At 52.2% G+C, this 21,272-nt stretch overlaps 1 protein-coding gene across 3 annotated transcripts in view; it reads left to right on the top strand.

The window, feature by feature from the left end:
* The first annotated feature begins 20,389 nt into the window (after positions 1-20,389).
* The window catches only part of LRFN5 (leucine rich repeat and fibronectin type III domain containing 5), a 170,240-nt gene continuing 169,357 nt past the window's right edge, over positions 20,390-21,272 (top strand). The window contains exon 1 of one of the 3 annotated variants that reach the window (XM_050954665.1): positions 20,390-20,519. The gene's annotated coding sequence lies outside the window, so the exon portion shown is untranslated. Of the gene's footprint in view, positions 20,534-20,855; positions 20,925-21,272 lie in introns of those variants that run through there. The other 2 variants (XM_050954666.1, XM_050954669.1) reach the window with 2 other exon arrangements.

Genomic DNA, 21,272 nt, shown 5'->3' with positions numbered 1-21,272 from the left:
GCAACCCTTTTCATGTTCTTTCCACAGGTACTAATGTGGAGAATGGACTAGATGATACATCTGAGGGAAGGGAGCAGAAGGAGAATCCATCAATTGGAAGGCATGAGATGCACTGTCCTAGGGATGGGGGTTCCACTACCACCGCTCCCAAGAGAAGGAGGAGGGTAGTGGTGATCGGGGACTCCCTCCTTAGGGGGACTGAGTCATCTATCTGCCGCCCTGACTGAGAACACCAAGAGGTCTGCTGCTTGCCAGGAGCTAGGATTCACGATGTAATGGAGAGACTGCTGAGACTCATCAAGCCCTCGGATCGCTGCCCCTTCCTGCTTCTCCACATGGGCACCAATGATACTACCAAGAATGACCTTGAGCGGATCACTGCAGACTACGTGGCTCTGAGAAGAAGGATAAAGGAGTTTGAGGAACAAGTGGTGTTCTCGTCCATCCTCCCTGTGCAGGGAAAAGGCCTGCGTAGGGATCGTCGAATTGTGGAAGTCAACGAATGGCTATGCAGGTGGTGTCGGCAAGAAGACTTTGGATTCTTTGACCATAGGATGGTGTTCCAAGGAGGAGGAGTGCTAGGCAGAGACGGGCTCCACCTAACGAAGAGAGGGAAGAGCATCTTCGCAAGCAGGCTGGCTAACCTAGTGAGGAGGGCTTTAAACTAGGTTCATGAGGGAAGGAGACCAAAGCCCAGAGATAAGTGGGGAAATGGGATACCAGTGTCTGTTACAGCTGTCCTCCTGCTGCATTCCTTTTCCCCTCTCCTTTCTGTTTGTCCTGTGTGGCCGCCCCTCCTAGCCATTGTGCTAACTAAAGTCACAGCCCTATTCATAGGAATGGCTTGTACAGACTAACTGGAGCCATTGCTCTGCCTAGGGAGGGGGCTTCTTGCTTCTTTGTTTGGCTCCTTTGTTCAGACCCGGGCTAGGAGTGAGGGGCGCTGCCCAGAAATGCAAGATCTAAAGTGGCCAACTAATTAAGCATATGAGTCATACCTGTGGCTCAGAACATGCCCAGGCATGCCTATGCTGACCTGCAGCCTTTCCCTGCCTTCTCTCCTCCCCTATATCAAGAGGAGCCAATCAAAAGTTGACATAAACAGATAGTTAAAGGTTAATGTCTCTTTCACCTGTAAAGGGTTAACAAACAGTGACCTGCAACACCTGACCAGAGGACCAATCAGGAGACAAGATGCTTTCAAATCTGGGTGGAGGGAAGTTTGGGTATGAGTCCTTTGTTCTTGGGCTGTTCTCTCTCTGGGCTCTGAGAGTGACCACACGAATCTTCAGGCTCTCTAATCTTCTGTTTCCAATTTGTAAGTACAATGGTAGAAAGACAATATAGGCTTTTACATTGTTTTTCTGTATTTCAAATGTGTAGTTTGCTGGAAATAGTTTAAATTGTATTTTTTTCTGGATAAGGCTGTTTATCCATTTTCTATAAGCTAAAAGACCCTGTAACTTTTTACCATCTAAATTGCAGAGATAAACCTTTTACTTTTTTCTTTCTTTTTTATTAAAAGTTTTGCTTTTAAGACCTGTCTAATTTTTTTCTCCTACTTAAGGCTCAAAGGAACTGAGTCTGTATATACCAGGGAATTGGTGGGGAGAAGGGAAAGAGAGCAGGGAGGGAAAGGTAAATTTCCTCTTTGTTTTAAATTCACAGAGCTTGAATCTGGATTGCCTCTGGGGGAAAGGTATCATTCCTCTCTATGTGATGATTCAAGGAATTGAATCATGGTGATCTCCTAGTGTACCCAGGGCAGGAAAGATCTGGGAGGAGGTAAAGGTGGGGGAGGGAATGGTTCCCCTTTGTTGTGAGACTCAAGGAATTTGGGTCTTGGGGTCCCTGGGGAAGGTTTGGGGAAACCAGAGTCTATCAGGCACTCTACCTAAGTCCTGATTGGTGGCAGCCTATCAGATCTAAGCTGGTAATTAAGCTTAGGGGAATTCATGCTAGTATCTCATTTTCTGGGCTCTAAAGTTCAGATTTGGAAAAGAACACTATGACAAAAGTACTGGTGGGAAACTGCCTGAGTTTGCCTTTAAAGCCGGATATTTTCTGATCAGATCTCGGAGAAGGTCCTTGCTTTGCCACCTGGTCTATTCAGCTAGGGATCTTGGGGGTGCCCTATCCCCGCTCTCGTTTGTTTTTGAGCGTACTTCCGTTTTTAAACTCCCCTCCCACTAACAACGAATTTGTGCCTGGAGATCTCCTGATTATTGTAAGCGAATCGAGTCCTCTCTGCCTCCTCTGATGCTACTGCTGTTCCTGCCTCTGTGCTTGCTGCTGTCCTGGGGATTGGTAAGAACTCCCTCTCGCAGACTCCCCCTGTCCTAGCTGCTGGCCTTGTTTCCCCAGCAGACAGACCCAAGCTAATTCCTTGGTCTGTATCTGTAATCTCTTTCTTGCTTCGCAGCGTCTTTGCTGCTAAAAATAAGCCTGTGCCGCTGCTAAGCTGTGCCTTCCTGGACTGTATCCTGGGCCGCCGGCTTGCAGCCGCCCCACTGCTGCAGCCACCCCCCCACCCTCCCCGGGGGCTGTACCCTGGGCACACAACACTCTGCCCTCTGGAACTGCTCCCCTTCCCGATCAAAGAATTGGCATAGTGTAAGGTGCACCTATTAGAATCAGGTTCTTAGTCTAGATAAGTTGTAACTTCATTTTGCATAGCTGTGGTTACGTTAGGTTTAAAGAATTGTTTGTATTGTGCTCTGTAAGTTAGTTTTAAAAAAGAATTGTTGCATTGTGTTCTGTTACTTGCTAATTTGTGTAGTCTTGGTTAAGTTAGATCGTAAATAAGATTTTGCTGTGTTCTGTATAATTGTGGTTAAGTCTGTCTTCCTGCTGCCCTAACCACCCTGCCCCCCAAGCTTGCCCGTGTCTCCCCCCGAGCTCTCCAGTCACTCGTTGCAGTCTCTCTGCTGTTTAAAATTGCAGCCTGTCTGCTCTCTGTGTCTCCCTGAGTTTAAATATCCCTCTGTAGCGCCTCTGCCTTTGGTCTCTGCTCCACCACGTGCTCCTCTTCCCCCAACCCCTAACCTCATTCCTCTACCACTGCCTTTCTCTCTCTCTCTCTTTTAATCCCTTCCCCCACGTGTTCACCCCGCTCCTACTGCTGCCAAACCTCAATTCTATTACTGAAGTCTAGCACAAAACCCCATTGGTTACCCTTTTTCTCTCTGACACACCTCACATTTTACATTTACACCACTGTGACACATTTTTACCTAGAGTTGTTGATTATTTAACACATTTTACCCATAACTGTTAGTTGGTTTTATGCTGCTGTGACACACCCTTTTGTCATAAACAGATAGCTAAGGGTTAATGTCTCTTTCACCTGAAAAAAAAAGTAACCTGAAACACCTGACCAGAGGACCAATCAGGAAACCAGACTTTTTTCAACTCTGGGTGGAGGGAAGTTTGTGTCTGAGTTCTTTGTCTTCTGCCTGAATCTCTCTCAGCTAGAGAAGGATTTTTTTCTATTTCCTGCTTTCTAATCTTCTGTTTCCAAGTTGTGAGTACAAAGTTGGTTTTTTGTTTTGTATTTACATGTCTATAGTTGCTGGAGTGCTTTAAATTGTATTTTTTTGAATAAGGCTGTTTATTCATATTTCTTTTAAGCAATTGACCCTCTATTTGTCACCTTAATACAGAGAGACCATTTGTATGTATTTTTCTTTCTTTTTTACATAAAGCTTTCTTTTAAGACCTGTTGGAGTTTTTCTTTAGTGAGGAACTCCAGGGAATTGGGTCTGCAGCTCACCAGGGAATTGGTGGGAGGAAGAAGTCAGGGGAAAACCTGTGTGTGTTAGATGTACTAGCCTGACTTTGCATTCACTCTGGGTGAGGGGGGAAGAGAGATTGACTCTCGGTAATTCTGTTCTCCAGGCTGGGAACGGGGAGGGTGGAATCCCTCTGTTTAGATTCACGGAGTTTGCTTCTGTGTATCTCTCCAGGAACACCTGAAGGGGGGGGAAGGGAAAAGGTTTATTTCCCTTTGTTGTGAGACTCAAGGGATTTGGGTCTTGGGGTCCCCAGGGAAGGTTTTTGGGGGGACCAGAGTGCCCCAAAACACTCTAATTTTTTGGGTGGTGGCAGCAGTACCAGGTCCAAGCTGGTAACTAAGCTTGGAGGTTTTCATGCTAACCCCCATATTTTGGACGCTAAGGTCCAAATCTGGGACTAGGTTACTGACACCTTTACACAGAAATTGTTAGCTACCTGTTATATTTATACTTCAGTGTTAATTGGTTACCAACTGTATTGTACCCCACTGTATCGTACCCCACTATTGAAACCCCCTATACTATTTACTAAAAGAAACCCCTCCCCAATTGTCTACCTTAACAAACCCCATACCCCTCACTATTGAATTTTCCCTGTTTTTGCATTTTCTTAATAAAGTTTATTTTGCTCCCCACCAGTGCAGTAGTTGTCCCCCAAGATCCCCTACCTGCTGGCTGCTGGCACAGTCAACCAGGAGGAAGCACGAGCAGGAGAGTGCAAGAGGGGAGGACTCCTGTCTCAGACCGAGAAAGCAGGACAATCAGTGAGTTATCTTAAGTGCCTATACACAAATGCAAGAAGCCTGGGAAACAAGCAGGGAGAACTGGAAGTCCTGGCACAGTCAGGGAACTATGATGTGATTGGAATAACAGAGACTTGGTGGGATAATTCACATGACTGGAGCACTGTCCATTGTCCTTGCCTACCAGGCTGACTCAGACTGCTGCAGAGCCAAATAATGCGAAGACTCCACTGGTGGGATGATGTGCAGGCTGCCAGAGGGTCCAGAGATGAGCTTATTACAGGGGCCTGAATGACAACTGGCATTACTTCCACACACCCCTCTGTGAGTGCCAGGCCTGAGGGGCACAACCTGCTTCTTTCTGCTGGGCTGGCCGGTGTGGATCTACCGGTGCAGCGGCACGGTGGGGGTGGGGGTGGGGGGAAGATGAGTCCTATGTTTCAGTTGTTGAGATGCACAGTAGAAGCCGTGCAGGCTGAACAGTCTTTGATGATATTACTGGCCATGTCATAGCAGTGGTGGTGGGACTCTGATGGCCACAAGCACACACAGCCGCTCGGTCCCACACAGCCGCTCGGTCCCACACAGCCGCTCGGTCACACACAGCCGCTCGGTCACTAGCAGCCAAGTGGAAGGAGCCTCAAATACAAGTTGTGTCCTGGCTTTAGAAAGGAAAAGAGCCATGGGCCCAGGGTTCGCGGGGGCAGGGCTGGGCTGTTCAATGAGAGGGGGAAGGCAGGAAAGAGGCTCCGTGTGTTCTAACTTGGCACAAGCCCCTTTTTGTCTCTAGCAGGAGGGCGAGTTGCAGTCAATGTGCCGCTGGTGGCCCTGGCACAGCTCTTACCACTGTATTAGAGCTGTCCACTTACCGGTAGATTAATGGGGACCTAGGTGAAAACGCTCACCACACAGGACTGGTGGACAACCCCAAATGAGCAGCCTGACATGCTGGCAGGTCTGAGGCAATGAGAGCCCAGAAGGACATTGTATAATCCGCTTGCCTGAAGATTTAACAATCACTGGCTTTTCCTGTGAGATTGTGGGGTCTAACAAGGGTACAGGCATGAAAGCTGCATCACTGATGGCCCCTCTCCTGTGCAGTTAGTTTCAAGGTGCAGGCTGAATACAAATTTTAGCATTTTCATCTAAGTATTAGCCACACTCTGTACATTAGGAGGAGGAGAGTAGTTATTTTGCCAAAACATTAGCATTCACGCCCCAGGTCTCCAGTTTGAGGTTCACTTGTACTTTTTGAAAACTCTCCTTCACGTGGATGCATATACTGGTTTGATTGAGGTGTGGCTAGGAAAAGTCACTATCAAATTGTGAAAACAGTTATCGGATTGGTTGGTGGGTTCCCTTGGTAACATTGGTGTGTGTTGTTTTGTTTTGTATTGTTGTTTTGGAATTTAATAAAGGTTTTGGTGTCCTCCCCCCACACCCCTTTAGGGTCAAATTCTGCTCCAGCTTACAGGCCACACTGTGCAACTTCTCTGCAGCCAGGGACAGTTTCTAAGTTGTTCCTTTATGTTTCACTTGTTTATTATATTATTATTATTATTATTGATTTATTATTTTATTAGCAACTTTTGTCTTTTGGTTTGAAGGCAGCAGTAGAATGTGGGTATAGGAAGTTGTTGTCTATGCAGATTATTCCTGTAATGATTCTAGGTTTCACCATCTTCATGGGGAGCTTATTTATGGGGAGCGGCTGCTCCAGCCCTAAGGACCTCAACTCTTGCCATCTTATACTCAGCAGCAGAGTACTGGGCACCAATGTGGAGTCGGTCAGCAACCACCAAATCTGTTGACATACAATTCAATTCAACAATGTGCATCATCACAGAAACTCTCCGACTGACTCATCTTCCATGGCTTCCAGTTCTGAGCCACATGGAAGGGAGATCACAGCTGGCAAGCTGCTTGGGAAGGTACGTGCCAAACCATGCTTGCCCTTGTTCAATGACCTTTTTATCCCACCAGCCACATGTCTGTCATCATGACACCCAGTGTCGTCAAAGCTGCCACCTCAGCATGTGACAGTGGCGCCCATGTGGCGGGAAGACTGGTGCTTAATGCCAACTACCAATTAGTTCCTCGTCACAGATCCTGTTTTTGTCTCTCGGCTTCAACCTGCGACATCATCAGTGGGCCTTTCTGATCCGATTCCAGATTGGGCCAGGCCTTTGTGCAGCCAACCAGCATCGTTGGGTTCTTTGAGACAATCCAAGCTGCAGCTGCGGCTCCAACAATGACATGCACTGTTGAGGGTTGCCTGCTAACCTAATTCAGCGATGGACTCCAAGAGCTCCACTTGGCTGCTAAGAATGCTATTCATTGGCTGAGCCAGTGTGCAAACGCTACATAAATCAATCAATCATGCTGAAGTGCTCCCTGCTATGCCAATGAGTCACTTTCTCCCTAGCTTGGCCACATGGTTTCCTTCTCTCATCTCCTTCTTTCTTCTAATCCTCCTATCTAAGACTCAACCGGCTTGAGTCTTGGATATGAATGGCCTCATTAACTCAGAACTGGGAGCCAAACTGCATGGATGCAGGGACCAGAAAACCAGCCCTGGTAAACAGCATCCCCCAGCCTGGAACACAAGCCAAGTACATGTGGGGGTAACGGTGAGGGGAATTGCAATCCCTGATCATTGTTACACTAAGCCCACCTCAGAGCTGTTGTTCTCTTTGGGAGATGGGATTTCATCAGAGCCACCTTGTACATGCTCACTGTGGTGCTGAGGAGGGAGAAAGGGTCATAGCAGGTTTTAGACTAACCTCAGATCAAACTTTTCTAAACTGGACCATCCCACCCTAAGGCTGCAAATGCATCACAAGCAACACAGACAGAGCTGATGTGGGAATAATGGCACGGAGGAGGACATTTTCAATACTTTTGTTCGAAGTGAGAATAAAGTCATCATGGTATGAGAGTGTCTGAGCCAATGACAGCATATGCTGCCATTCAGAATGAGTGTGCCGGGGTTTCCCTTAGGACAGGAAGTGGGTCTCTGGCACAGCTGAGTCTAGCCACTTTTACTCAGGCTGCCAAGCCGATTTTGTTCCCTTTTCAAAATACTTTTGGGTGAGTCATTTATATGAAAGTTATTTTAAGCAAAAGCTTTCATCATTTATTGATGAGAAGTATCTTAGTTTCCTAAATTAATAATTGTCCAAAAAAGTGTTAATCTAATAAAAGGATTTTAAAAAAAAGAGTTTAAAACACCATTAACATTAAGAAAGGTAGCCATTTAGTAACTAGAAAAAAAAAATGTTTACTGCCATATAATCAGTACAATTTCACTATCTTCCATATAAAATGAAATCATAATGAATGTGATAATTATTCATAGAAACCTAGCACTAATCTGATTAGTTTCTAAGCTTATGTCCAACAATTAACAAAACCTGAAAGAGTGCTAAGAAAATGTATTTTGTAGAAGGCTAAGGAAAGATTAACAGAAATTTGCAAATATTCATTATATGAGTATGTCAGTGCAATTCTGGTGTCTAGAAACATAGATACACAGGTATTTTATTTCATTCAAAAGATTGTTTCTCACAAACAAATACATCTGGAATATCCTCACTTTCAAGTAGAAACTGTACAAATTCTTCCAGTCATGAATTTGTAACACATGTAGTTCAAAAGAAGATTAGATATACAGATTACATTTTATTTTAAAATAAGGACTAACTCTGACAAGTACAGGGGTGCACTTCAGATGTAAAGCATCAGCATTCAAACATTACCAGCTTTCAGTTTCAGTTGTACTTAAAAGCAAAAGTGTGTGAGGCCAAATTCATCCCTGGTGCAACCTCATCAACGTTTTGTATCCCCAGTGCAATCTACTGATACATTAACATGATTGGTCAGTCATAAATAGTGCCATTAGGCAACACCCTGGATAGGAGAGTGAAATCAAGCTGTGAGGGTGATGTATTAATCTTAGACAAATGTAGCCTAGATGAATAATTTGATATCAAGTTGCCTAAAATAAAGTCAGAAGCGTAACTCTGCAGAAGGGGTTTCTCATCTCGGAAGCTGTCTGTCAGAGCTGGAATTTAGATCTATACTTCCAGCACTTCCTCCTTGGCTGATAACTGTAATAAATGGAGGCCCTAATATGGATAAACTTCTTTTCCTAGAGAAGCAGACTTTAGCTACAGTGTCACGTGATACACTCTGAAAGGGTTTCCACCTAATTCAAACCGCAAACAGGTCTAATGAAAATATAATACTTAGTAACTAGTATGATCCAGCCACAGTTTTCGCTTTTGTACAATGCAACAGCTCCCCCATCTTACAGAAGGAAGAATTTAAACTGGGGAAAAAACTTCCATGGGAAAGTACTGGAGGAACTCAACATGTTTAACTGCTTTTATTTTAGAGACAGAGGGAATCACTAGGCTGGCTGTGCTACAAATGGTTTACAATTGCCAGCTTACCACTTTGGGAGAAAAGGAAAAAACAACCACCAGAAACCCAAATCCCACCCACCTCTGCAGACTAATGTGGTGACATTTTGCTGATTCGGGGACTGAATGTGCTTCTTGCAAGGATGAGTAAATGCTGTGGTTTCCCAGTATTTTTTCATTGAGGTTCAGCAATGTATTATGAAGAAAATTACATTTACCCACTTCTCGTGTTCAGGTTTTGGAATGGATTCTCTCTCTTGCAGGAATTTCGGTGTGTGATTTTCCCACTGCCAGTGTGCACTATCCCTGTGATTAATTATGGATATTACCCTAGTGCCTGGAGGTATTGACTCAGCCACAGGCCCTATTGTGCCAGGCACTGAACAAATCCAGAGGAAGGGCTTGTGTACATGGCACATCAAAGCACACCAGAGGGATATGATTTGTAAAGCACACTAGCATGCTGTGCTCGAACTACCCCGAGTACCACCTGCAAGGTGCTCTACCGGGTCCCTGGTGAATGAGAACTCGGTTCCTTTTAGAGCGCGTCAGCAGGGGGTACCTGGCGCAGTAAGGGCATAACATGCTGGAGCCTTTACAAATCCCACCCCTTTGGCACATGTCACTGGTGCTGTGTACACAAGCCCAAAGAATCAGCTCTGTCCTGGCGCACACTCTAAAGAGACAAGGCAGACGAAGGGCCTAGGAGAGGAAATAAACTTGACTCCAAACCTCACACTGTGGTAGGCAATGGAGGAAGTGAAGAGATGAGGATTCTTCATTAGGCTTCTAATTTATGCAGATTTGTTATAGTTTGTCATGCCTAGCACACTGGGCCCCTCACCCATGTCTGAGGATCCAAGTGCTACTGCCATGTCCATAGTAAATAATAGTTTGTTATTCATGGGACAGAAAGAAAAAAAAAGACGGGCCAAATTCTGCTCCCCTTGTCATCACGGTTGTGTTATCCGGACCACAGTGTCTCTCCATGAGGCAAGGTAATACAGCTAGATGTTGATCACTGATTACTCTCGCCCCTCGCTCCACCGATATGGTCACAAGGTGCCCGTTATCTACCGGGTAATGAGCATTGGGATAGGGCGGAGGCTCGATCACTAGATGTCCTCGGGAGGGGTGACAAGTGCCCTGAAGGTAGCAATGGGGATAACGCAAACAATGAGTCGTGGGGTTAAAATTGAGGGTTTATTGAATGGGTCACAAGTGAGGATGAGGAACAACTTAATACTAGTTACAACTTGGGCCTACAATATAATACTAGAACAAATAATAAAAATACTGCAATTACAAACAGAAGCTGACCCTGGTACCGCTCTAAGTCCCAGTAGTTATTCAGGTCCTTCCAAGGGTTAGTAAAGGTGCTATTGGTGCTATTATTAAGCATAAATGCAATTACTCATCTAAGTAAAAAAATGCAATAAGACAGTTAAAGATTGCCGTGAGACTCCGGCCAATCCCCCTTACGTTCAAGGTTTCCTGGTTAGCGGGTTTCCCCTCCCAGGATCCTTGGGGCGGCTGGGATCGGCTTTCGTCTCTGGCTTACAACACGATTACAGGCTCAGTTAGTTAGCAGAATTAGCAGAATTAGCAGCTAGGCATACTTACACACACAAACCACAAACGTTTCATTACCACCGGCAGACGGGTAGGCTTCTGAGAACATGGAGCCGAGGGAGACCTCGAGTTGATCAGGCTCGGTTACGGGTACAGGTTTCTGCGTTTTCTCCCTGCCCATCGCTTGCACGGTGGGCAATTTATAAGGATAATGACGTGTTCAGTTTTTTGGCCAGGTTTCTCCTAATTAGGAGATTTACAGATGCCTCGTTACCACCCTTGGGGGGGGGGGGTTTCCTGGAAATGGCTGACCACAAAATTTGCCTAGCCCCAACGGTAACTTTTGGGTAATGCTTCTCGCTTGAGAGTACGTGCATGCTCGTTTCCTGAACATGGAGGCCAGGGCAAAAGCTGCCTAGGTCTGTGACACTAACACTAGAGAGAAAAAATCTAGGTCACACTTACAAGGTGGGAGACAAACCTGAAATGCAAACTCACTGACATGGCCTTGGGGCATTGGTTGATAACCAGCTGAATGCAAGATCCCCGTGTGATCTTGTAGCTAAGAGGGCAAACATGAGTCTTGGAGGTATAAGCAGGGGAAGATCAAGTAATAGCAGTGAGGTGGTTTTACCTCTGTATTAGTGAGACCACCACTGGATGCAGTGTCTGGTTCTGCTGTCACCAGTTCAGAAAGAATGTTGAAAACTAGGAAGGGTTCAGAGAAGAGGCACAAGAATGACATGACGTCTGGAAGAAAAGCCTTCCAGAGGTTTTTCGCCTTCCCCTGCAGCGTGGGGCATGGGTCGCTTGCTGGTGGTTTCTCTGCAGCTTGAGGTCTTCAAACCATTTTTGAGGATTTCAGTAACTCGGTCCTGGGATAGGGGTTGTTATAAAATTGGATGGGTGGGGTTTTGTGGCCTGCCTTGTGCAGGAGGTCAGACTACATGATCAGATTGGTCCCTTCTGACCTATGAGTCTATGAGTCTATGAAAGATGTATGAGGCACAATCTAGTCAGTTTAACCAAGAGAAAGGTGAGAGGTAACTTGAGCATGGCCAATAAATAGCTACATGGGAAAGAGATTTCTGATATTCAGAGTTTCCTTACTCTAACAGTACAAGGTAGGCCAGGATCCTGTGTGTCGAAGCTGACACTAGACAAGTTCAGACTAGAAATGACATGCAGTTATTTTAACAGTAAGGGTAATTAACCACTGGAACAACTTGCCTAAGGATGTGGTGGAGAAATGTCCCAATTGTGTACTTGTGCTGATGTAAAGCGCTGTTTTTATCTCAACAGACCCTCAGTGTCTCTAAGGGTATGTCTACACTGCAGCATAAGCCTGTGCTTGGGCCCGGGTTCAAGCCTAACTCCCACATTGTGTCTACTCTGCAATTCTGCTAGCTCAGACCAGGCCCCTGGAGGGTCCGAGTTCGTGTCTAGCCAGGACCCAGGGTCCAAGCTCTATGGCTTTGCAGTGTCGTTGCAGCTGTGCTTGACTCTGGTCCCAGCAGACATCCAGAAGTGTCCCACAATTCCATGGGACACTTCCTCAGTCCTCGCTACCCCAACGATCTGCAATCCACTCTGTTGAAAATGGCTTGGCAGGCTGTTCAAACTTCCTGTGACATGCAGGGCAGCCAGTACATTTTTCCCATCATGCACCACGGTCCTAGGGTTAGAGTGACCAATTGGCAGGGTGAGGGGGGTGCTAGGGATTCTGGGACATGTTTACTTTGACTCAGGTCTGCACACTGCAGTGTGGACATCAGAGTCCTAGATTTGCACATGGGTTAGAAAAGGATTAATGCAGGGATTACATACAATGTAGATGCTCAAGCCCAGGGTTCCCTAACATAGGTTGTGTCCCACTGACCCTGGGCTTACATGGCAGTGTAGACGGTGCTGGGAACCTGGAAGGGGAGCCCTGGGCCTGATGTACTGCTTTGCATGGACTGCTGTTACTTGTTGAGAGGTGTTGAATCCAAGGTGCTGCCTCTGCTCGGGGTGCTCTACTGTGCTCGCAGGAAGTGATGGACACCGTGACGGACGTCTGCTCGCAGCAGCATTCTGGTCCGTCCCAACCTGGAAGAGCTCCCCTGCGGCTAGCAGAGCACACCTTAGCTATCCGTTGTGCTGCCACTAGGCCTAGCTGGCTGGAACAGGTAAAAAGGGAACTGCAATACAGGAAACACAGAAAAACCTGTTCCAGGAGAGGCTGGGAGCACGGGTGAAGATCAGCCTGGAATAGGACAAATGTGGGATGGTGACTAGTGGGCGTGAGGAGTCCCAGCTGCATAGAAGAGTGTTAAAGGCTCCCGGCTGGCACAGGGGCTGTCAGCTCCACCTGCCAGATGTGGGCAGAGATCCCAGGGGGATGGGAAGCTCCTAATAGCTCTTCTCCTCTCCCTTCTCTCTCTCCTTCCCTTCCTCCCCTCATTGTAGGTCCATGAGCCTATGGCTTATACAGCAGTGTGTGTGTATGGGGGGCGGGGGGACTAGAAGTGAGGGGAGGGTTGCCGCCAAGTGGGAGAGTATGTGATGGTGGGGGGAAGGGAGGAGTCGTTTCCTTTTTCCTTTCAGGCTTGCTGGATTGATCCTTTAACTCAAAGCAAGGGATCTCAGTGGGAAGTAGTGTCCGACCCCGCAGATAACCACGGTTACTCTTTGTGCCTGGATAGCCAGCCCGGCCTCAGCCCCCAGGCCACACAAGGGCTGTGGCCATGTCTGGGGAACCTGGATTCACTGGGGAGCTGCCAGCTCTGGTAACCGAGGGCTGGACACGCTCCACTCCTAATGCACACAAATGGCCAAACCCTGCGACTCAAGAAGGAACTTGACAGACCCTGAGTGTTTGGGGCAGAGGGCTCAGAGCGACCTCCCAGGGGGTTCATGGCCCCCTGCCATGAGTGTCCCCATGCACCTTTTCCACTGGCCTCCCCAGCCAGTGAACAGAGAGAGGATGTGGAGGGAAGGGTCAGGCTGTGAGCAGTGGGATGCCAGACAGACCCCCAGCATGCTGGGAAGGGCTGCAGCAGCCCGGGTAGCAGCAGTGGGATGCATGGTCTCATCTTTCCAGGGCATATTGTCTTTGCTCAAGACCTGGCCTTGTTGTGAGACCCACCCAGCCAATTAGGAGCCCCAGAAGACTCCAGTGCAATGGAATTTCACCAGTTCTGCTGCACGGGCTGGATGAATGCACATGGGGGGCAGTACCCATGGACAGTCACGTGGGTCTGTGCACTCCAGCCCCAGGGGGTGGTATTGGCCAGTGGCTGGGGCAGGTGTGATAGTGAGCACACAGGGGCCTTTACTCTAGGCACAGGCTGGAAGAACAGCCAACGAGGGCTGACCTGCCTCCATGCTGGGGGATGATTCCATCCGAAAGCCCCCTCACCCCGGCTCCCTGCATGCCATGTTTGTCAGGGTGTGCGCAGGGCAGGGGGAGGGTGACTCTCATCTGCGGGGTCCTTAGAGTCAGTAGCAGTTGCAGCGCTGGGGCTGGGAAGGGTTTCAGGTTAGTTCTGCCTGCCCCACAGCCTGTCCTCTGGGCATAAACTGTCATTTTTCTAATAATTCAGTGAGACCGCGACCTTTGTTCTTAGAAGAGGCTGAGCAGGAGGCCAGAGAACTGCTTTGGGCAAACGGTGATAGAGCTAACCCAGGCCAGCGCCTGACTCAGCCATTTGTTACCAGGAAGCAGAAAATTTTCTCTGATGCTAGGTAACAGGCAGTAGGATTCGGAGGGAGTGAATATTGGACATGGTCACTGATGTGCTGACAGGCTTTTCTGTTTCCCTCTCTGCCATCTCCAGCACTTTGGTTCCCCACCCCCTCCCTTCCAGCCCCACAGATACACACCCCTGCCTGGGGGCCTGCCCCACCCGCCAGAGCCACATTCCTGCCTGCTCCCCATGTATGCACGAAGGGTGGGAGCAGGGTAGCAGCAAGTGTCCAACGAGAGCACACAGCTTCCCCCTGGCACTGCCTGCCCCCCAGAGATGATGGTCACCGTTTGATGGGGAATATTGTATTTGAAAAACCCCAAACACCACAAACCTCAGTGAACAGAATAGAGCCAAAGCCGGGTGCCAGTGCTCAGGGATGTATGTTGAGAAGGAAGGGAATTGGTTTCAGAGCTGGGAAGTGGCTCTCTGCATGACATTATTATTATGCATGTGTAGTAGGTGGTGTCAAAGAATCAACCAAGCACTGGGGCCCCCTGTGCTAGGTGCTGCACAATTGCAGAGGTCCCCACCCTGAGGCACTTACAGCATAACTTGACTGGAGGGGTACCGGGAGGCGGGGAACACACCCACAGAGTGAACAGTGGGGTGGCAGCAAATGTCATGATAATGCACTAGGGGGGCGTAGCTAGGAGGGATCAGCTAAAGGGAAAGGGTGGGTGGCACAGGGCAGGGAGGAGAGGGAAGAAGGCTAGACCGAAGCTGAGGTGAAGCGACTGGGGAAGGGGCTACAGGGGACAGGTTAGTTCCTAAGCAGACTTGAGTGCGGGCACCTCAGGCAGCATTTCCTGCCCCCGACCTGCAGCCGTAGGGCAGGACGCTGAGCTGGGGCCTGCTGAAGGTTCCACACAGCTCATGAGTTCAGTCGTGCCAACCCCAACCCTTACAAAGCCAATCAATCTCTCCCCTCCCCCACACCTGCCAGCAGAAGAGTCAGGTGATTGGCTTATAAACCGTAAGTTAAAAACCACCCCCACTTTTTGCTTGTTTTTTAAATTTTCCTTCTGGCTTTAGGTCCTTTGGGGTTCACAGCTTCAAGCTTCTCCTGCTCCCCTGGGGGCAAGAAACTTTGAATGTATTGAAAGACTAACAAAGCACCCCTGGCTCTAGCAGCAGGGGCTTCACGGTGATCTCCAGGACGGGTGAGGCCTGCGCAGAGCCCTGCCCACTCCTGCCTGCTGGAGAGGCGAGCGGAGCTGGCAGCTGTCTGCCAGCACCAGGCTTCCTGAAGCTCTCGCCCTTTGCTGCTGAAGAGCTGGGTTCCAGTGGGGTCAGGTCACAAGTGTTTGCCTTGGCCCATGCCAAAGGGCTGCGACTGGGGCATTTTCCAGCACAGAGCAAAATCTCGCTTGTGGACCTGTAGAAATGTGACATCAGGGGCCACAATCTTCCCTCATTTGTGCCAGTGCAGGGCTCAGCCCATCTGCCTTTCCCTCCCTCCTCAGGACTGGGGTGTCCCACTCCCCTACAAGAAATCCTCGAGCTGGGGAAAGGAAGCCAGTCAGAGCAGCTGCATAGACCAGGCCCTGCCTCTGCTCTCCACTTCTGGGGAGTTCGCCTCTGCCCTCCATGGAGCATTCTGCCATGGCTGGGGAGCTGCTGTCCCCTGCCCCTGCAGCAGCAATTCCCCTCTCCCTTCTCAGATCTGGGGAGCAGGTGAAGGTCCTGCCCTGCCCTTGGCAGGCCCAGGGTGTCCTGGGCCCTCGAGCTGCACCAAGAGGGGAGTAGGTGGTGTGAGTGCGAGGCTGGTGAAAGATCTCACACACCCCAGAGGGGAAATGGTGCTTTGAGGAAACAAAACTTTTTGCACAAAGTGTCCATTTCCACTAACAAAATCACTATCAAACAGAGTTCTCTGGTTGTTTTCAGCCACAAGTTTTAGGTTTTCACTTAAAATGTCTGGAGAAAGAACTGCCCATTTTCCTGAGCCTAAGAACACAGTATGGGGGGGAAAAGGAAGAGAGAGTGTTCTGTTTAGTTCTCATAATGCTGAAGCATGCATCATTTAAGAGTCAGCACAGATAAAACCACTTAGTGTCATGAAAGAAATCTTTTACATTTTTCTACAATTAAAGTCACTTTGTCAGATACAACCCTACAAAGTTTTACGCTTACTTTGTTTAGAGTCAAGCTATGGAAGTCTAACAACCGTGATAAATTCTGCTAACTCTAAAGTACAACTACCTGCTAGACTCTAAGATGGGTACAGCCAGGCAGCTCAAACTAATGTTACTCCAAAGTTTGCTGAGCTTAAATCTAAATACAACCTCCACACACACACTCAAAACAGTTTGAGCTCCAGAAACTGTCACTGAAGTATCAGAGGGCTGCCCCAGAACTCAGAGCCTAGTCCAAACCCCCACTTTTCCTATTAGTCTTGATAGAGAGAGGAATTTAAGATGATTGCCCTCTCTTTTAATCTCCGATTCTGCTTTTTACGAGGGTCATTCGACAGACCTTAGGAGGAGCAGACTTGTCAATCATGGGGAAAAGTGACCCAGGAAGATGCCCTGCTTATGCAAACTACATGCACAGACATTAATGAGTCAGGCAGGTCGGCAATGGTTTCCTAGAAGTGTTTACACTGCTGTCACTTTCTATCTCCTTGTCATTCATCTCACGCCTGTGACTTTGTAAGCTAATGCTGCAGGTACATTGGTCAGATAAATAATGAGGTCAACATAAACAGACATAAGCTAGTGCTGTCAATCCTTTCCTTATTTACTCACCCAGTAGCTAGAGATGGGCCTGAGCCAGCCCTGGCAGACTGGGTCAGAAGAGAATGCAGCATAGGGCCCTACGTGATCCTGAGGCTGCCGAGGGAGCGAGCACCCCCCAACAAAAGCACTCAAGTTTGAAATTGTGTTTACTTTTTCCTCCCCCCAGACCGGCACTGAGGCGAGAACATTAACAATACAAAGTATGGCCCTTTGAAGCGAGAGGCTGTGGGTGGTGCTCTCCTCTGCTGCTGTGAGTATTAGCTTATCAGCTAACAACTGAGGCCTACACTAACAAGCATGATTTGCAATTGTGGGTCCGCAACTCAACCCCTGGAATGATTTTCAGAGGGTGAGGCTCAGCACTGGCTGGAAGAAAAAAAGCCACTTTAAGGCATCTCTAGTTGTGGATCCAAATAAGGCACAAGCAAACCACTGGTCACTTTTGGAAAGCAAGAGCCAGACTCCTTTGTAACCTCAGGCCTGCCTGCCTGTGATACCCATGGACGTGTTACCTGCTTAAGCACAGCAGAATCAGGCTGTTCAATTCTGAAAGAAATCATCCTTCATGAGGTACTTTAGTGAAAGTTGCGATTTATTCTTCTACTGACTGTAGACCTGGCCCACATCTTATCCAGGGAACATCTATGGGTCTGAAGCTGGCACAAGGCAGAGTAGCAATCTCATTACAGCCCGTTATTGCATTATCTTCACCATGGTGCATCTGTATTTGCAGCCAGCTACAGCTGGAATTTCTGTTGGCTCCAGCACAGGGTTTCACCACAGGATGCCGAGTACGAGAAACATCCCCACACTGAAATCCTGCTCACCCAGTGAGCCGCCCAGGCCCCGGGGATGGGAATTTGCCCTCAGTGCCACATGCTGAAGCATGGCTAGATGAGCACAAAGCCTCTTGCCTGTACCGCAGTTCTGACTTCCAGGCCATGGTGGACAGAGAGCGAGTCACTCCACTGAGGAGATTCTAGCCCCCTGAACCGTGCCAGAGCCCCAGGCTTTGCCTGTGTGATTCCCTACCACAACCAAACCCACAGGCCTTTGGCTTGTCTGGACACCTTGTGCTCCACACCAGAAACCTGGCAGCACAGCTCACAGTACCTCCCAGGAACACTCCTTGTCACTTCTGGCAGGAGTGAGACATTCACACCCAGCAGCGTGTGACTGCCTGGGGAACTCTGCGCCCAACCCTGCCAGCCACTCCCTGCTGGCAGAGGGCACCACTCAGGAACAGGGACAGGGTTTGCTGAGGGACCTCTGGTTGGTGAAATCCCCTTGCCTTGCCCAGCCCAGGGACCCAGCTTGTCTGCCCTGGCCCACTCCCTTCCATGCCCCTGCTTCCTCCAGCCTCTGCTCAGAGCTTCGCTAAAGGATCCGAAGGGACAGACACAGGAGCCCACGGCTCATGGGTCCTAGGCCATGGGGGTCACTGGTGCGGCTCAGCTGCAAGATCGGTCTGTCTCCGCCATGCAAAGCAGCCACTGGCCAGGGGCTCGGCGCAGGAGCTGGGCAGGGAGCAGCAGGAGAGCCAGGCACGGAGACGCACGGGGCCCATCACACTCACACCCCCTGAGAGCGCCTGTCGGAAGGTGAGACACGATCCCCAAAGCCAGGCTCCAAGTCCGCTCCCTGAGCCCGCTCTGTCTGCCCGGAGCCACGCAGCGCCCGCCACAGTCCCCGAAAGCTGCTTCAGGTCCCAGGCGCCGGTTTCCAGCCGTATCCACGTCATGTCCCCAGGAGGGTCCGAGACAAGGGGCGGCTTCCCAGGACGGGCGAGCGGCCCCACTCTGCTCCCCGGCCAGCGCGGTGGGGTCAGCGGCCCCGCGACCCCTGTCCTCTGCCCGGCTCCGACAGCGCCCCGCGAGGAGCAGAGAGCCCCGGAGAGGCAGCGGTGGCTGCTGCCCGCCAGCCCCGAGAGCTGTGAAGAGCGCAGGGACCCAGCCCGCTGCGCCAGGAGCTCTCCGCCGGGACCCCGCGCCAGCGCGCACGGCCCCTCGCAGCCACCTGCTCCGCCGCCACCGCGCGCACTCCGGCTCCGCCTCGCCCCCTCCCCGGTTTTGAGCAAAGGCTGATGAACTGATTGGCTCCCTCGTCTCGGCGGCGCCTCAGCCCCCACCCCCGAGCGGGGCTGGGAGGGGGACCCGCCGCTGAAGCAGGTACCTCCGCGCCCGCGCCTGAGCGCACCTGGCTGGCCCCGAGCCGCAGAGCCCGCGGCAGCCCCGAGGCAGGCCGAGGAGAGCGAGTCCCTCCAGCTGCCCCGGGCCGGAGAGACCCACGTGCGCTTCGAAGGGAGGGTGGGCCCGGCCTGCGCGGGGAGCAGCCCCCGTGCGCAGTAACCCCCGGCACGCCCTGCCAGTCTCCTGCCCAGCTGGCGTCCCCGGCGCCCGGGCAAAGTCTGCAGCCAGAGGCCCCTGCCCCTGACACCGCTCCCAGCGCGGCTTTCGGGCTGCAGCAGCTGCCCGGCCCAGCCCCGGAGCTGGAGGGTCCCAGCCAGCTCTCCAGGCCGGGGGAGCGGCCTGCCGGAGGCCGCGCTGTTACCCCTGCGGAGCGGGCTGCGGCCCCGCTCTGCCCGGCCCAGGGATGCGGGGCTAGCCCTGCCCGTGGCTGCCAGTTCCTCTGGCCGAGCAGGGAAGGGCGCAGCGACACGCCCCCTCCCTGCCCACTCCTGCGCCAGCAGCGCCTCCCCGCGCCAGGGCGCAGCCGCTGCTCACTCGCTCTCCCGGCTTCCCCCGGTCCCGGAGGCCCCAGCTCGCCGCGCACCGGCTGGGCAGCGCTAGCCCTATCCCCGCGGGCGCTGGCGAGCTGCCCAGCGCGCCCCTGCTCTTGGCTTCCGGGGCTCGCAGACACGTCTCCAGATTAGGGGAGTTGGGGGCTCCCGGCGCCGCTCTGCGCCCGCCCGCTGCGGCTGGAGCTGCCTTTCCCGGCTGCGCCGCGCCATCGCTCTTCCCGCTGCTGAGCAGGCTGCGGCTCGGGCTGGCAGCAGGCTGCAAAGCCGGCTTCATGCTGCAGCGAGCGCCGCGGCTCCCGGGGGCCGGGCGGCAGCCGCCGGAGCGCGCCGCGGGGAGGATGGAGCCAGCAGGAGCCGTGGAGGAAACGCGCAAGGACCCAGTGCAGACAGCTGCGCCCCTCTGCAGCGCCCGAGGCTTCGGCTGCTCCGCATGAGGCTGCCCGGCGGGTCGGTGTCCCTCGGCGGGGGTGTGCATGGCTGCGGCGCGGACAGCTGGCTGGAGGAGCCCGAGGACTGAGCCCGGCCGCGCAGCTCGGCTGTAGCTCGGGAGCGCAGGAAGAGCGCCCGCCTGCCGGGGCCATGGGCAGCGCGTCCCCGGCCCGCGGCGCTCCGGCCGGTGCCTGAGCTGGGGCTGCTGGGCGGCGGAACCGCGCTGGCCCGAGGCGGAGCGCGGGACTCAGCGCAGGATTATCCGGCGCCCAGCGCACGGGGCGGCGTTAGGGAGCGGAGCAAGGAGGCTCGGCGAAGCCCGGCGGGGCTCGGATTACCCTGGCGGAGGTACACGCTGCAAGGTCAGCGGGGCGCGGCTGCGGGGTCCGGGGTGGGGGCGGTGGCGGCGGGCTGCGCCCCTGCCTGGTGTGCGCTGGGGGGACCGCGCGGCTCCCTCCCTCCCTCCTTCCCCCGCCTGGCGCCGTGCGCGCCTGTGCAGCCGCCTGCCTCTGCCCGCTCCCCGGGAGCTGAGCCGCCGCTTTGCGCCGGGCGAGCCGCGCGGGCGACCCCCCCGCCCCACCAGCCGGACCCGCGGGCGCCGGCCGCCGCCTGCCTGCCGGAGGATGCGTGTGCGGAGCGATGGCACCGGCCAGCCCGCCGCCAGCCCGTGAAGCCAGCCCGGAGCCGCCGCGCCGCAGCTGCACCCGCCGGGGGAAGTGCTCCGGCCCCGTCTTTCGCGGCTAGCGGCGCCAGGTAACGCGACCCTCCCCGCGCCGGGCTCTGCGCTGCATTGCGGGCTGCGGGGAGCCGCGGGCGCCGCTCCGGGAGGCGCCACATTCCCTGCTGCGGGGGGCAGGGGACGGGGGACGACTCTCCCCGCAGGGCAGGCAGAGACACCCCGCCACGGGAGCGGAGCGGGCCCAGCCCGGCGGGGGGGTCTGAGCTGGAGCCTTTGCTCCGTGTGGCGGCCGCTGGGGCTGGAGCTTCTCCGGACATGGCCCAGGGGCACCGCTCTGCGCTGCTGCCAAGCTTCTGCCTGCCCGGGGCTCGCTTCCCCTCGGGCCGCGCTGGGCTCCTCGCCTGGGCGTGGATTCGGCGGGG

Source organism: Gopherus flavomarginatus, chromosome 5, assembly GCF_025201925.1.
Source record: "Gopherus flavomarginatus isolate rGopFla2 chromosome 5, rGopFla2.mat.asm, whole genome shotgun sequence".
Classification (NCBI taxonomy): domain Eukaryota; kingdom Metazoa; phylum Chordata; order Testudines; family Testudinidae; genus Gopherus; species Gopherus flavomarginatus.
The sequence above is the reverse complement of the archived record's forward strand: the minus strand, read 5'-3'. Positions and strand labels throughout refer to the sequence as shown.